At 39.0% G+C, this 15,716-nt stretch overlaps 1 gene segment (V, D, J or C); it reads left to right on the forward strand.

The window, feature by feature from the left end:
• The window catches only part of LOC102415345, a gene marked incomplete in the record, with an annotated part of 786,957 nt that overhangs the window by 272,752 nt on the left and 498,489 nt on the right, over window positions 1-15,716 (forward strand).

A 15,716-nucleotide genomic window follows, 5' to 3' on the forward strand; every position in this document is an offset into this window, starting at 1 on the left:
TTCTATGCAAATTTTGATTTCTTTTTTGATTTCTTCTGTGATTTGTTGGTTATTCAGCAGCGTGTTGTTCAGCCTCCATATGTTGGAATTTTTAATAGTTTTTCTCCTGTAATTGAGATCTAATCTTACTCCATTGTGGTCAGAAAAGATGCTTGGAATGATTTCTATTTTTTTGAATTTACCAAGGCTAGCTTTATGGCCCAGGATGTGATCTATCCTGGAGAAGGTTCCATGTGCGCTTGAGAAAAAGGTGAAATTCATTGTTTTGGGATGAAATGTCCTATAAATATCAATTAGGTCTAACTGGTCTATTGTATCATTTAAAGTTTGTGTTTCCTTGTTAATTTTCTGTTTAGTTGATCTATCCATAGGTGTGAGTGGGGTATTGTACCCAGCAAGGATCTCATTCAAGTATGAAGGAGAAATCAAAAGCTTTTCAGACAAGCAAAAGCTGAGAGAATTCAGCACCACCAAACCAGCTCTCCAACAAATACTAAAGGATATTCTCTAGACAGGAAACACAAAAACGGTGTATAAATTTGAACCCAAAACAATAAAGTAAATGGCAACGGGATCATACTTATCAGTAATTACCTTAAGTGTAAATGGGTTGAATGCCCCAACCAAAAGACAAAGACTGGCTGAATGGATACAAAAACAAGACCCCTACATATGTTGTCTACAAGAGACCCACCTCAAAACAGGGGACACATACAGACTGAAAGTGAAGGGCTGGAAAAAGATTTTCCATGCAAATAGGGACCAAAAGAAAGCAGGAGTAGCAATACTCATATCAGATAAAATAGACTTTAAAACAAAGGCTGTGAAAAGAGACAAAGAAGGTCACTACATAATGATCAAAGGATCAATCCAAGAAGAAGATATAACAATTATAAACATATATGCACCCAACACGGGAGCACCGCAGTATGTAAGACAAATGCTAACAAGTATGAAAGGAAAAATTAACAATAGCACAAAAGAAATCTTATAAGCCAGTATCGAACTGGCTGCAACAAAACCATCTGGAAGTTTTAAAAGTTATTAATTTCTGGGAATTCCCTGGTTGTCCAGTGGTTAGGAGTCTGTTCTTTCACTGCCGATGGCCCTGGTTCCTTCCCTGAGCAGAGAACTAAAATCCGACAAGCTGTGCAGTGGGGTCAAGGAAAAAAAAAAATTACACTTTTTGGTCTCAATCCTGAAAATTATGAATTTTCATGAAGTCATAGTTGGGATTCCTGAATCCATCATTTAAAATCAGTCACACATTGATTATATTATCAGCTGTTATATGAATATCAGATATGTCTTCAATAGTTTGAAAAGCTGGGAAAGAACAGACTAACTCATGCTCCAGGCTTTTGACAGAAATCCACATTTTTAGGTTTCCCAACCTGGTGGAGGAAAATTATTTGATTAAAGTTTGGCAACAAAATGTGGCACATGGATGCTAAGAGAATCAGTCCTGAAGCTAGATTTTCACTAAGAGTATGGGGTTAATCTTGGCTGATTCAGATAGATTAGCCATCTTATCTTGAAATCAGGGAAATAGTAGAATAAGATATTGATGTCAGATCATTCTATAAGGATTTGATAAATTCAGTTATGATAGTTCTTTTGTTTTCATGTTTTAATGGTTTTGAAATTTAAGGTTATTTGGCTATTGATAGGATAGTGTGAATTTTTCCCCTGAAAATATTTTATTAAAGCGATAGCATTTCTTACAAATGATATTATTTTAGGAATGATAAAATACTATATTTCAAGTAGTAGTGGTTCCTGAATCAAAGACCCTTTATTCATTATTTTTGCTTGGTATAGCAAATACTTAGTGAGCATGTAATAAATGTAAGTCACTGCTCTATAAATTGGGGCACAATGCTGAGAAATAGAGATTCATTCAATACTGACAACTTATTACTTCCTCTGTAATCAGCCACAAAACCCTTTTTTGACAGTCAGTGGATTATAGGTTGGCCCACAAGGATACTCAAGACTATAAAGCACAGTATTAAAGTGCTTAAGAAAACTGATATCTTCTTAGCTATGGAAATACCTGGGATGCTTTGTTAAAGAACTTCCAAGTCAGGTAGTATCCTAAAAACAAAACAGACCTGAGAGGTGTTGACAGCTGTTGATCAGATTTCCAAGCCCCACCTGAAGACTGGCATGTGCCTCATGGATAAAGTCAAGGATAACATTTTTCTGATTTGCAGAGGAGACCAGGAGACATTCATCACTTTTCTGTCCCTGTAACACCAGAGGGTGCAGTTTCCTAACACAGACACATTTTCTGTGTGAAACTAAATTTCACTGTGACTTCAACATTTCTTCATGTTAAGAGTCAAGAACGTTATTCAGAGATACTCTAGAAATGAGTTCTTCTTCAGGCTTAGTGACCATAATACTCTTCCTGCTGGATAAGCAAAATGCCTCCAAAAATTTGGATTCTTTCCTCTGTTATGTCAACAAAACCTTTAATCATAATTTTATCCCAGAGCTTTATGCCTAAGATCACACAGAACTCTTCTATTTTTCCCCAGGACAAACCCGTGGAGACTCAGTGACCCAGTTAGGCAGTCAAGTGACTCTTCCAGAAAAGTCTGCCATGACCATCAATTGCATTTATTCAGTCACTGGGTACCCCACTCTTTTTTGGTATGTTCAGTATTCAAGAGAAGGCCCACAGATCCTCCTGAAAGCCACGAAGGACAAGGAGAAGAGAATCAGCAAAGAGTTTGAAGCCACATACCACAGAAAATCAAAATCCTTCCACTTGAAGAAAGCCTCAGTCCAAGAGTCAGACTCGGTTGTATACTACTGTGCTCTGAGTGACACAGAGAAGGGAACTGCAGGGGGAGCTGAGCACACTCTGAGCAGCAGCGGGGCCTGGGTGCTGAGCATCTGAGTATCTGATCCACTCTGTGGCACAGTCTATGGTGTTTTGTCTCTCTGTCTCTGGCAAAACTCATACAAATGACGAGCGCATGAGAATCAGAAGTGAATATTCCCCATACCCAACTCTCATTAGTGAGTTTAGCAAAAGAATATAACACCAGCAGTTCCTTGTCCAGGAACTATTGCATATATAAAGTAATTTCAGGGTAAAGTCTTGTAAATAGTGAGACTTTGGGCCATTGAAAAAAGAAACAAGAAGCATTGGGATGCTGCTGTACCCTTGCAGAAAAATTTAGAGACCCACAAACATCAATTACATTTGAATAATTATGGTGGATGACATGTTGTGTGTGTTTGTGTGTTCCGAGGTCATTCAGGGAGTGAAGGTTGAAAATAGGAGGACAAAAATATATAAGCAAAGACTACCTATGTTCTCTACTGGTGCCTGTATAATAAGCAGTGATCATTTCCCGTACTCAGCAGAAAATTGGAAGTTAGCCAGTGATGAATTGAGCAATGGCACATGTAAGTAAGAAAGCCAAAATAATTAAAATTTTAAAATATAATAATTAAGTATTCACTTTAGGGAAATAAAATATTATTTAAGAAAATAACATACCCATAGTCTTTCTGATTCAACTAAATTTTCTTCTATATAAGTTTTACCACCAATTTTTCCTTAAACTTTGCGTATTACTGAGGTTTTGACTTTTGCTTATTAGCTAAGCTTTAAATTTTTTAAAAATTATTAAAGTTTATGAATGAGACAGAACTTCATTTCATTTAAAAGTCATTTATATGTTTTTGTGTAAATTTTCTATTCACGTATCTTACCATTCCCTACTGTGTTATGGGGCTTCCTAGATGGTTCATTGGGAAGGAAATGAGGGTTCAATCTCTGAGTCCAGAAGAGCCCCTACAGAAGGAAATGGCAACCCACTCCAATATTCTTGCCTGGGAAATCCCCTGGACAGAGGATTCGGGTGGGCTGTAGTCTATGGGGTGCATGAGAGTCGGATGTGACTTAGCAACTAAAACAATATCTGTGTTCAGTTCAGTTCAGTTGCTCAGTCGTGTCTGACTCTTTGCAACCCCATGAATCGCAGCACACCAGGCCTCCCTGTCCATCACCAACTTCCAGAGTTCATTCAGACTCGCGTCCATCGAGTCAGTGATGCCATCCAGCCATCTCATCCTCCGTCACCCCTTCTCCTCCTGCCCCCAATCCCTCCCAGCATCAGAGTCTTTGCCAATGAGTCAACTTTTCGCATGAGGTGGCCAAAGTACTGGAGTTTCAGCTTTAGCATCATTCCTTCCAAAGAAATCCCAGGGCTGGTCTCCTTCAGAATGGACTGGTTGGATCTCCTTGCAGTCCAAGGGATGCTCAAGAGTATTTTCCAACACCATAGTTCAAAAGCATCAATTCATCGGTGCTCAGCCTTCTTCACAGTCTAACTCTCACATCCATACATGACCACAGGAAAAACCATAGCCTTGACTAGACGGACCTTTGTTGGCAAAGTAATGTCTCTGTTTTCAATATGCTATCTAGGTTGGTCATAACTTTCGTTCCAAGGAGTAAGCGTCTTTTAATTTAATGGCTGCAGTCACCATCTGCAATGATTTTGGAGCCCCCCAAAAATAAAGTCTGACACTATTTCCAGTGTTTCCCCATCAATTTCCCATGAAGTGATGGGACCAGATGCCATGATCTTCATTTTCTGAATGTTGAGCTTTAAGCCAACTTTTTCACTCTCCACTTTCACTTTCATCAAGAGGCTTTTGAGTTCCTCTTCACTTTCTGTCATAAGGATGGTGTCATCTGCATATCTGAGGTTATTGATATTTCTCTGGGCAATCTTGATTCCAACTTGTGCTTCTTCCAGTCCAGCATTTCTCATGATGTACTCTGCATAGAAGTTAAATAAGCAGGGTGACAATATATAGCTTTGACGTACTCCTTTTCCTATTTGGAACCAGTCTGCTGTTCCATGTCCAGTTCTAACTGTTGCTTCCTGACCTGCATACAGATTTCTCAAGAGGCAGGTGAGGTGGTCTGGTATTCCCATCTCTTTCAGAATTTTCCACAGTTTATTGTGATCCACACACTCAAACGCTTTGGCATAGTCGATAAAGCGGAAATTGATGTTTTTCTGGAACTCTCTTGCTTTTTCCATGATCCAGCAGATGTTGGCAATTTGATCTCTGGTTCCTCTGCCTTTTCTAAAACCAGCTTGAACATCACGAAGTTCACAGTTCACATATTGCTGAAGCCTGGCTTGGAGAATTTTGAGCATTGCTTTACTAGAGTCTGAGATGAGTGCAATTGTGTGGTAGTTTGAGCATTCTTTGGCATTGCCTTTCTTTGGGATTGGAATGACAACTGACCTTTTCCAGTCCTGTGGCCACTGCTGAGTTTGCCAAATTTGCTGGCATATTGAGTGCAGCACTTTCACAGTGTCATCTTTTAGAATTTGAAATAGTGCAACTGGAATTCCATCACCTCCACTAGCTTTGTTCATAGTGATGCTTTCTAAGGCCCACTTGACTTCACGTTCCAGGATGTCTGGCTCTAGGTCAGTGATCACATCATTGTGATTATCTGGGTCGTGAAGATCTTTTTTGTACAGTTCTTCTGTGTATTCTTGCCACCTCTTCTTAATATCTTCTGTTTCTGTTAGGTCCATACCATTTCTGTCCTTTATCGAGTCCATCTTTGCATGAAATGTTCTCTTGGTATCTCTAATTTTCTTGAAGAGATCTCTAGTCTTTCCCATTCTGTTGTTTTCCTCTATTTCTTTGCATTGATCGCTGAGGAAGGCTTTCTTATCTCTTCTTGCTATTCTTTGGAACTCTGCATTCAGATGCTTATATCTTTCCTTTTCTCCTTTGCTTTTCACTTCTCTTCTTTTCACAGCTATTTGTAAGGCTTCCCGAGACAGCCATATTGCTTTTTTGCATTTCTTTTCCATGGGGATGGTCTTGATCCCTATCTCCTGTACAATGTCACAAACCTCATTCCATAGTTCATCAGGCACTCTATCTATCAGATCTAGGCCCTTAAATCTATTTCTCACTTCCACTGTATAATCATAAGTGGTTTGATTTAGGTCATACCTGAATGGTCTAGTGGTTTTCCCTACTTTCTTCAATTTAAGTCTGAATTTGGTAATAAGGAGTTCATGGTCTGAGCCACAGTCAGCTCCTGGTCTTATTTTTGCTGACTGTATAGAGCCTCTCCATCTTTGGCTGCAAAGAACATAATCAATCTGATTTTGGTGTTGACCATCTGGTGATGTCCATGCGTAGAGTCTTCTCTTGTGTTTTTGGAAGAGGGTGTTTGCTATGACCAGTGCATTTTCTTGGCAAAACTCTACCTGTGTTAGAGTCATTTAAATATAGATTTGAAAGAGCATTCTCTGTTAAGGAAATTGTCATAAAGCTGTCATATGTATGTCTTTAAAAGTTTAATACAATCTTTTTGACTTTGTTCATGTTTGCTATGCAGAAGTTTTTAAATAGTATGTAGTAAATTTATGAAAATTTCTTGTTATGGATTCTGAGTTATATATTTCATTCTTCATAATCTGTAGCACTTTAAATGATAATATTTTATCTCATATTTTCTTTAATTTCTCTCAGATTAGTTTTGTCTTTAAATTTGCATGTTTGTGTGTGTGTGTGTGTGTGTGTATGTGAGTTGAGATTGAGGTGAAGGCTACCTGTTTTTCTCAGTTTTTGTTTATTTTGAGGCAGCTATCCAGGCTCAACATCTTGAATGGCTCGTTTTTCTTCTGATTTTTAAATGTTGTATTTGTCTTTTTTCCTATCTCTTTCATTTTTCCTTATTAAGATTTTCAACCCAGGCATTCTTTTCTGGTCAATATTTATATCTCAATATTAGCAGTGCTTTTTGCCAGTTCCTTACTGGATACGTAAGGAATACATGTCCAGTCAACTTCAAGCCTGTGCTAGAAATATAGAGAAAACAATGTGGCTGGGAGAGCTGCCATTGCAGGAGGGAGAGATGAATCCACCCCATCACATCACAAGATGTGTATGAAGCATCATCTCAGGCAATGGAAACTATCTGCCTGTGTTCCCAGCTCTGTTAGTCAGGGACCCAGGTAAAGTCACCAAAAACATGTTCACAGTTAGTCCACACAAAAGGATGAGAGGTGGACAATCAACACTGGAGAACAAGAACGATTTTGTGTCATCTGTCTTCTTGAAGAAGATTTAAATAATGAGGACTGGAATTTGGAGTTTGGAGGAATCACATCTACTTGAAATGCCTTGAAATCGGCAGCTGCCTCAGTGTTCTGAATTCTGTCATTGCTTTGTAGGACATATTTGAATTTTTTTTCTGTTGCCACATTAATTTTTGATGAAGTTTCTAAAAATCTACTTTAGTAACTATCTTTACTTCTGTTGAGGGTGTTGTTGAAATTGATTACTGTATTTCAAACCTCTTGCCCCTAATTTAAGCAGAACAGGTATGGACAGCTCTGTGGTCTAAGGCTCTTTCTTTCTCTCTCCTCTTCCCCTCCTGCTCCGTTTGCCTCTCTCCTCTCTTGTCTTCTCTCAGCTCTTCTGTTCTTGATTTTCCTGGGCTGATTCTGTTTTCATCCTTCTCTGAAGTAAGCATTTCTAATCAACCATTTCTTTGAGCCATCAATGTTTAAAAATAATTTTATTGTGAAATATAACAAATGTTCACAAAAGTATGTAAAACTTACAATATATATTATTTAGGTACATACAAATTTGAGCCTATGGTTTTTGCTTATGAACTTTATTTATGAATTTTAAAAGTTCTCTGTATTAGGGTTCCCCAGAGAAACAGAACCAATAGCATTAACTTAATGTGCGTGTGTCTTCACCTCTAATAGTCCTATTCTGAAGGCCTAGTTTGTTATACGAGGGGATAATATGTTAGCTTTTTTAAGGTAAGTGTTTAAGTGATATATCTTTTGCCATTCTTTTGCTTTCAAAATCTTTGGGCATTATATGTCAAGTTTGGAATAAATCCTCAGATATCCCCACTCTCAAGTGTTCGTTGGCCTCTTATTTCACTAAGAAAATAGAAGCAATAAGAAAATTTTCACAAGCGTCTACACTTAACACTTTTTAAGGTAATTCACAGATTTCCGTTTATTTCAGTTGGTTACTGGAAATTTATTTCCTGCCTTTGATTGCATCATGTTTTCTCAATTCTTTATGCATCTTATAGATTTGCTTTGTTGGGTGAGCTTTTGAAGCAGCAGGTACCTCTCCCAGTATTTATGGTCTGGTCTTGACTAGAGGAGACCCTCCTCACTCAAGCAGTGCTAAATATGAGGCAAGATAGAGACCAGTCCCTTTGGGAGTGTACTCCTGAGGAAATTTGGACAAGGACCTGTTGGTTTCCTGTCCTTTCATTTGGAAGAAACACCTCATTCTATCCTTTCTCCACCTTGCAGATCAGTACTAGCTGTAATACCTTGCCATTCTTTTTTCCTTTGCTGCTAGCTGTTCCAGTGACCAAGCCCTGCCAGTCATTCAGTGCTAAGTATGACCCAGAGGAAGTAGAAACTGGCTCCATGGAGGGTGCTTTGAATTATCTGGCATAAGGCCCCCTTCACTCTGTGTGGGGTTAAAACCAGTTCTGCGCTGATTCCCAGTCTTGCAGGGCAGTGCTAGTTGTGGAACCACACTCTCCCTTCCCTTGTTCCTTACTATCCCAAGGGACCAGGCTCTGCTCTGTCCTGAATAGAGGGAGATAGAGACCATTCCTACTCTGAAATGCTAGGAGTAAGGCCAGCTCCTTCTCCTCCCCCCATTTGCTTTCTTTTCTCCTGTGGAGGAAGAACCTCAGTTCTGCTCTTCCAGGTTCACAGAGCAGGACTGGCAGCAAAAGAAACGTCCTGCATTTTCCTTTGTTTCTCACTGTCCCGAGGGATTGCTCTCTGCCTGTCATACTGGGCATGAGGTAAGATAGAAAACCACCCCACAGAGGGCGCCCTGAGAGGACTGAAGGTCGGGTGCAAGCTCCACTATCACTCCCCTCCCCATGGGGGACACGATGGGCACAGGCTATCTCCTTGGTACTGGGCTGAGCCCATCTGGCTGAGGGACTGAGGTGGGTGAAGAAAAGTTGCTCTTCTCTCCCCTGTAAATGTGACTGCTCTCAGCTTGTTTTTCTGCGAGTGCATTTACTTTTAGCTGGGTTTGGCATTGTCCTTCAACGTATATTGTTGCTAATATCATTGTTAAGTCCATGTCTGTGGAGGAAAGAGAGATAGGGCTTCCTCCTTTGCCATAATGCTGATAGTCCACATCATGTCTTTTAAATCTTTCAAAAATATCAGCAAAGTGTTACCATATATGTTTTCAGATAAGAAAACTGAGGCTTAACTCTCCTATCCAATAAGTCAGAATTCATACCAGGGTTTTTAAACATATGTTTTATGTACTAACCTACTCTGTTTACAGAGACTTATAGGGGCTTATATACAGTGTTATGTTGAAAATAGTGAGAAGGAAACCTAGCAAGAAGCCTAACCCAAGGTTCTGAGCAGCCATAGCTCTGACCCCAAGATGGCAGTATTTGCATTGGCCTTGCCTGTGGGTATGATTGAGTATGAAGCTGCAAAATCTGGTCTTTGGCTCAATAGAGTTGTAGTCTCTGATTGGCTAAGCATAATCCCTGAGAATCCTTTGTTAATGTAAAAAAATAAAAGGTGTTGAATAGACAAGTCAGTTTTGGGGGACAGCCCAGTGCAGAAGAAGGGAGATGCATGTGAGACCCTCCCTGGTGGTTTGTGGCTTCATTTTTGTTTTAAGTTAATGAGTTTTAGCCAGGTTGACACAGTAAGTCCAGGGAATATTTTTAAAGGTGTGCAAAAAGGTATATTGCATGTATTGCTTTGGGTAGAAGGAGAGAAGAATTTGGGGCCATGTTATGGTTCAGCTGGGATTCATTCTGGAGAGGAGTAAGAGATGCAAATTAGAAAGCAATAAAAATGGGTGAGCTATCTCTCAGATCTCTCTTTGCTTTTTGAACAGGCATGAGTGGCAAAAACCAAGTGGAACAGAGTCCTCCATCCCTGGTTGTCCTGGAGGGAGAGAATTGCACATTTCAATGCAATTATATAGTGAGCCCCTTTAACAACCTAAGGTGGTACACACAGGACACTGGGAGAGGTCTTGTTTCCCTGATAACCATGACTTACAGTGACAACAAAAAGTCAAATGGACGGTACACAGCAACTGTGGATGCAACTGCCAAGCACAGCTCCCTGCACCTCACAGCTGCCCAGCTCAGTGATCCAGCCTTCTACATCTGTGTGGTGGGTGCACGATGCTCCCCAGGCACTCTCACTCTGTACCCAAACCTGCACCTGGAGGTTGTCAAAGAGCATTTTTTGAAATGTTGTATGCAATTTCAAAGTGAGCTAGTGCTTCTCTTTCAGACATGGCTGAATTTGAACTTGAGTCTAGGTATCTACTAACATAGAGGTATCCTCACTCAACACAGAAAGTTAGCTGCTCACCTGGTTATTCCCAAGGGTAAGACCATCATATTGCATTACTACCCTGAAGTAGATGATGATTTTGATTGAAAGGGAGAAGTCAGCTCTGTATGCGGTCCAGCAACTAGTAGAATGTTGACTAAGTATAAAAGCAAGATGTTGACGAAGCTGATGACAATATTTGGTAAGACTGCTAATGTCTTTTGCATTTGCTTTCTTTATCTCACAGGCATTATACACAGAAAATGACAATACTTTCCTTCTTGTCTAATTTAATGTAGATTGGAAGAAGAATCCATACAAGACTTATGAAGCAGGGTCTGGATATAAGATAATTATCCTGAGCTACAGTGTCAATAAACTAAATTCATATATATCAGCTCATTAAGAAGGTTTTGCACTGACAGGAGAGAAAAGAATCTTATGAGGTTTTCCCTGGAGAGGGTTGATTTTAAATTATTCAATTTTTATAACTTGTACATGGTAGATGGTCAAGAATTTTATGTAAGTAGAAAGAGAAGAGAAAAATCTAGGAGATAAATAGTAGGTTTATGCCGGGGTCCAGCCCCAGCTGATCCAGGGTATTCAAAGGAGAGATGGCGTAGGCGACCTATTTATTTAAATATTCATCAAAGATATAATGAGTAATAGAATGAAGATAGCTCAGGGAGGAAATTCAGTGGAGAAAAGAGGCTGAAATAAGGATAGCTCAGTAGGAAAATTCAGTGAAGAAAAGAGGCTGAATAAAATTCCAAAGCAGGGAATTTACATCACCTATGAAGGCCGCAGGCATCCTCCTGTTCTCCCAAAGGAGAGGAGACACTAAGACCTCCCTGGTTAGATCTTAGAAGCCCAGGCAAAATTAGTAGGCTTGATGAGCTTCCCCGCCTCAGAGGAAAAATTCAGCCAGAAGGTGAAAGAAAGAACGACATGGGGAGACCAAATTTCAGTGAACAAAAAGAGACGTACTTTATTTTCCAAAGTAGTTTTATACCTTAAGTTATGCATAGAGGATAATGGGGGAAGGGGTGGAATCATGCAAGGACAGCAGTTCCTGATTCTAATCGAAGCCAGGCTTTCAAACTTATCATATGCAAAAGTTTAGGTGATTTACATCATCTTCTGGCCAGGAGACCTGTTAACATTTTAAGAAACTTATTTTTCTCCAAAGTTGATTATTCTAAAGTCAGGCGCCAGCCTCCAAAAAGCATTGGATAAAGTTGCATTCCTATAGGGCAAAGGTGAGGTGGGCTCAATCAAGAAAAGAATTAACTCAAGAGTCCAAGGTTCCAAACATTGAGGCTACTACTTACATTTCTATACACCCATTATATCAATCAATATACTGCCAAGGACAAAGTAGGTAAGAGATATGGAGACTTAGCAGCAAACATTGGCCCAATAAGTGAAAAACCCTTCACCAATACAATTTCTAATCAATCTTTTAACTACTCAAAGGAATCTGTGTTTAGACAGTTTAGAACATCTCCTGCCTCTCACAGTTGGGAGGCTCTGAACAATCACATGTGGCCGGAAAAACCTATTCAGGCAGGCTAGAGGATTTCCAAAGGAGTTTGTAGGTTGAAACACTGTCACATCCAGGAATTATTAACTGGAGCTCTAAGCTAACTCTTTTTCAGAGAGAGGTAGTGGGGGACAGCCCCCTGTAAAGTCAGAGGTGTAGGTGAAAGCACAAAGCAGAAAGTAGGCAGACTCTGGTTTTGGGGGTAGATGCTCAAGAATTTCCAGGGGGACTCCTGAGGCTCGATCCCGCCTTTGCTTATGCTAAGCCTCCTTCCTCATGACCTTTGCCACGGGCAGAGCTCGCTCCCCTCAGGTGTATCTCTCCAACTACTCTGCAACGACCCTGCACTTGATCTTGATGTGGTCCTCTCTCCATGTTACCTCTTCAGAGATCAGAAGACGCTGGGTGAGTGTGTGCACAGGGGCATGGATCTGATTTCTGATTTGCTGAGGAGTCTCTCAGCTTCTTGTGACAGCAAATTCATGAATATGCACTCAGATAAACAAGTTGCTTGACCTGGTAGTGTCTGAGAGCTCACGACTCCAACCTGTGTTCTCATGAGTCTGGTGAATGGAAAAAATGGAGAAGTCTTTGGGAGTTTCATTCCTGGTTCTTTATTGGCAGCTGTGCTGTGAGTTGGCTGGTTTTGAAGCTATGAATAAAAAGAGCAGATCCTAGTAATCTCTATAAATCTGAAAGTTATAGAAGGGTGGCTAGTGTTACTGGGGTCACCTGGGGGGGATTGTGAAAAGGAAATATATTCTTTCAAAAAATTATCGGCCATTAATATATCTCCTTTGTCTGTGGTTCTCTGTTCAAACAGGGGTGAGCAGCCAATATACATTGGACCAGAGTCCTTCATTCCTGAGTATCCAGGAGAGAACACATGCTGATCTTAATTGTACTTATCAAAAGAAAACATTTTACAAATTCGTTTGGTTCAAGCAGGAGCCTGGGAAAGGACTTGTATCTTTGTCTTTAATTCAATCAAGCCAGAAAGAGCAGGCAGACAAAAATTTTAAAGAACTCCTGGGAAAAGAGAAGGTTTACAGTGTTTTGCATATCTCAGCCTCCCACCCTGGAGACTCAGCTACTTACTTTTGTGCTTTGCATCGCAGTGCTCTCCAAGCACCTTCAGCCTGTCCCACAACTGCCAGCTGGGCCTCTTGACAGAGGTCTAGCCTTGGGGTGGGAATGAAGGTGTTTCCTTTATCCACAGAGGGAGTTTTCTTAATATCTCTGTCTCCAAACAGAAATCAAGGATAATCTATCCCTCCCTTATGTGATGAATCTGAATTTATATTGAATTAAATTTCCTTGTGTTACTATTGAAAGTTCATTCCTCAGTGCAAATTGTACTCCTCCTGGGCCTGTTTGCCAAGATTTCTTTTCACCGTCTACCCTTCAGGTGAGAGGGCAGGCCCCTTTGTGCTCAGGCTCCAGTTCAGAAAGCAAGTTTTCACCATGCTGTACCCTCACCAGTAGCGTCATACTCATTGGTTCATAGTCTTTATGATATTTTTTTATATGTGTGTACCATTTATACAATTATTTACTAATTTAATATTAAATTTACTTCATGACTGTGCAAAAAGTTATCCTTGTTTTAATGGATGCTAATATGAAACCATATATTTCATGTGCAGGTTATATTTTTTCTATTACAAATTAAAATAATACCTTATATGTAACATATTATAAATTAAAATAATACCTTATCTGCAACAATTACAATTTTCTTTTATGTACTGCCTACCATGACCTCTTGCATCAATCATATTTTAGGAAATACTGATTCAGTCCATGCCATTCATTTCATAGGTGAAAGAATTAGGATCTACAGGATTTGAATGGCCACTTAAAGCATGACTTATAACAAAATGGAAGCTGGGAACAGAAATCAGACACTCTGACCTTTTGTCAATTGCTTCTTCCACTAAAAATAAAAAATGGATCCAGAGTTTGAAGGAAGGAGTCTAGTATTTTAAATTTAAATTAAGCTAAAATTTTATAAATAAATTAGAAGATATAAACACATTTAAAAAGAAAACATTCCCATAATTTCATGGCATAAAGATTATGGCTATCACCAGTTTTCAGAATTTTTGGTGCATGTATTATACAGCTATATTTTTCTGTGACAGGGACTATAATATACCTGGAATTTATAAACATATTTGTTTTTCTCAACATTGTAGATATTTCCATGTCAGAAAACATATCTTAAAGGCATAATTTTAAATGATTGGCTAATTTCCATTATTTAGATGTATTTAAAAAACTAATCACTATTTGGTATTTTTCCAATTATACAGTATTATAGACAATATTTTTATGAATAAACATCATTTAAGTTGTAGTTTCAATGGAAGTGAAATTGCTTGGATAAGGGAAAAAACATGACATTAAATGTTTGGTTTCCATGAAGAAATTTTTCACCAAGCTGTGACTTCAACAGCAACCCATGAGGCTGCTGACTTTCCAATACTATACCAAGTCAGGATATTACTACTTTAAAATAGTTTTCATTTTACTAAGTGAAAAATTTCAGTTTTAATTTCCTTTTATTTTAATCAGTAAGATTTTTGTCATTACACATTTTGTAATAAAAAAATAAGATTAGAAAACATCAGAGTACCTCACAGAGAATAAGAACTAATATATTTTCATAAAAGTGAAAAAGCTGGCTTAAAACCCAACATTCAAAAAATTAAGATCGTGGCATCTGGTCTTCGTGGCAGATGGGGAAACAGTGGAAACGGTGATAGATTTTATCTTCTTGGGCTCCAAAAGCACTGCACCCATGAAATTAAAAGATGCTTCAAAGCTATCACAAACCTAGACAGCATATTTAAAAGCAGAGACATTACTTTACTGAGAAAGTTCCAACTAGTCAAAACTATGGTTCTTCCAGTAATCATGGATGGATGTGAGAGTTGAACTATAAAGAAAGCTAAGTGCTGAAGAATTGATGTTTTTGAACTGTGGTGTTGGAGAAGATTCTTGAGAGTCCCTTGGACAGCAAGGAGATCAAACCAGTCAATCCTGAAGGAAATCAGTCCTGAATATTCATTAGAAGGTTGATGTTGAAATTGAAGCTCCAATACTTTGGCCACCTGACATGAAGAACTGACTCATTGGAAAAGATCCTGATGCTGAAAAAACTGAAGGCAAGAGGAGAAGGGGATGATGACAGAGGATGAGATGATTTGATGGCATCACTGACTCTATAGACATGAGTTTGAGCAAGTTTTGGAAGTTGGTGATGGACAGGGAAGCCTGGCATGCTGCAGTACATGGAGTTGCAAAGAGTTGGACATGACTGAGTGACTGAACTGAAATGATCTTTTCATAAAATAAGATGTATTAAACAAAATTTGGAAAGCACTGTTCTAATCCAAGTTACCTTCTAACTTGTCTCTTTTCTAGTACCCAGAGTTTTGATATTCAAAATATAGACCAGCAATATTAGAACTTGTGCAGAATCCCAGGATTGACTCCAAATCTACTGAATTTGAATCCTCATTTTAACAAATCCCCAGGTGATTCTACCAGTTTCAAATTTGAGAAGCACTAATCTAACTGGTAGCAACAGTGATTTTTTAATTTTAAATCAAAGTTGTTGCTACCTGCCCAAATGCTTGAATGGATTTCTATTGCCTCTAGAATAAAATACAAACTCTTGGCTATGGTATACAAGATTCTGCATAATGTGAATCCCACCTGACCCTTCAATCTTAGTTCATAACTCTCTTCCCTGACTCTCTGTGCAGTCACGA

This window comes from Bubalus bubalis, chromosome 11 (assembly GCF_019923935.1).
Source record: "Bubalus bubalis isolate 160015118507 breed Murrah chromosome 11, NDDB_SH_1, whole genome shotgun sequence".
NCBI lineage: Eukaryota > Metazoa > Chordata > Mammalia > Artiodactyla > Bovidae > Bubalus > Bubalus bubalis.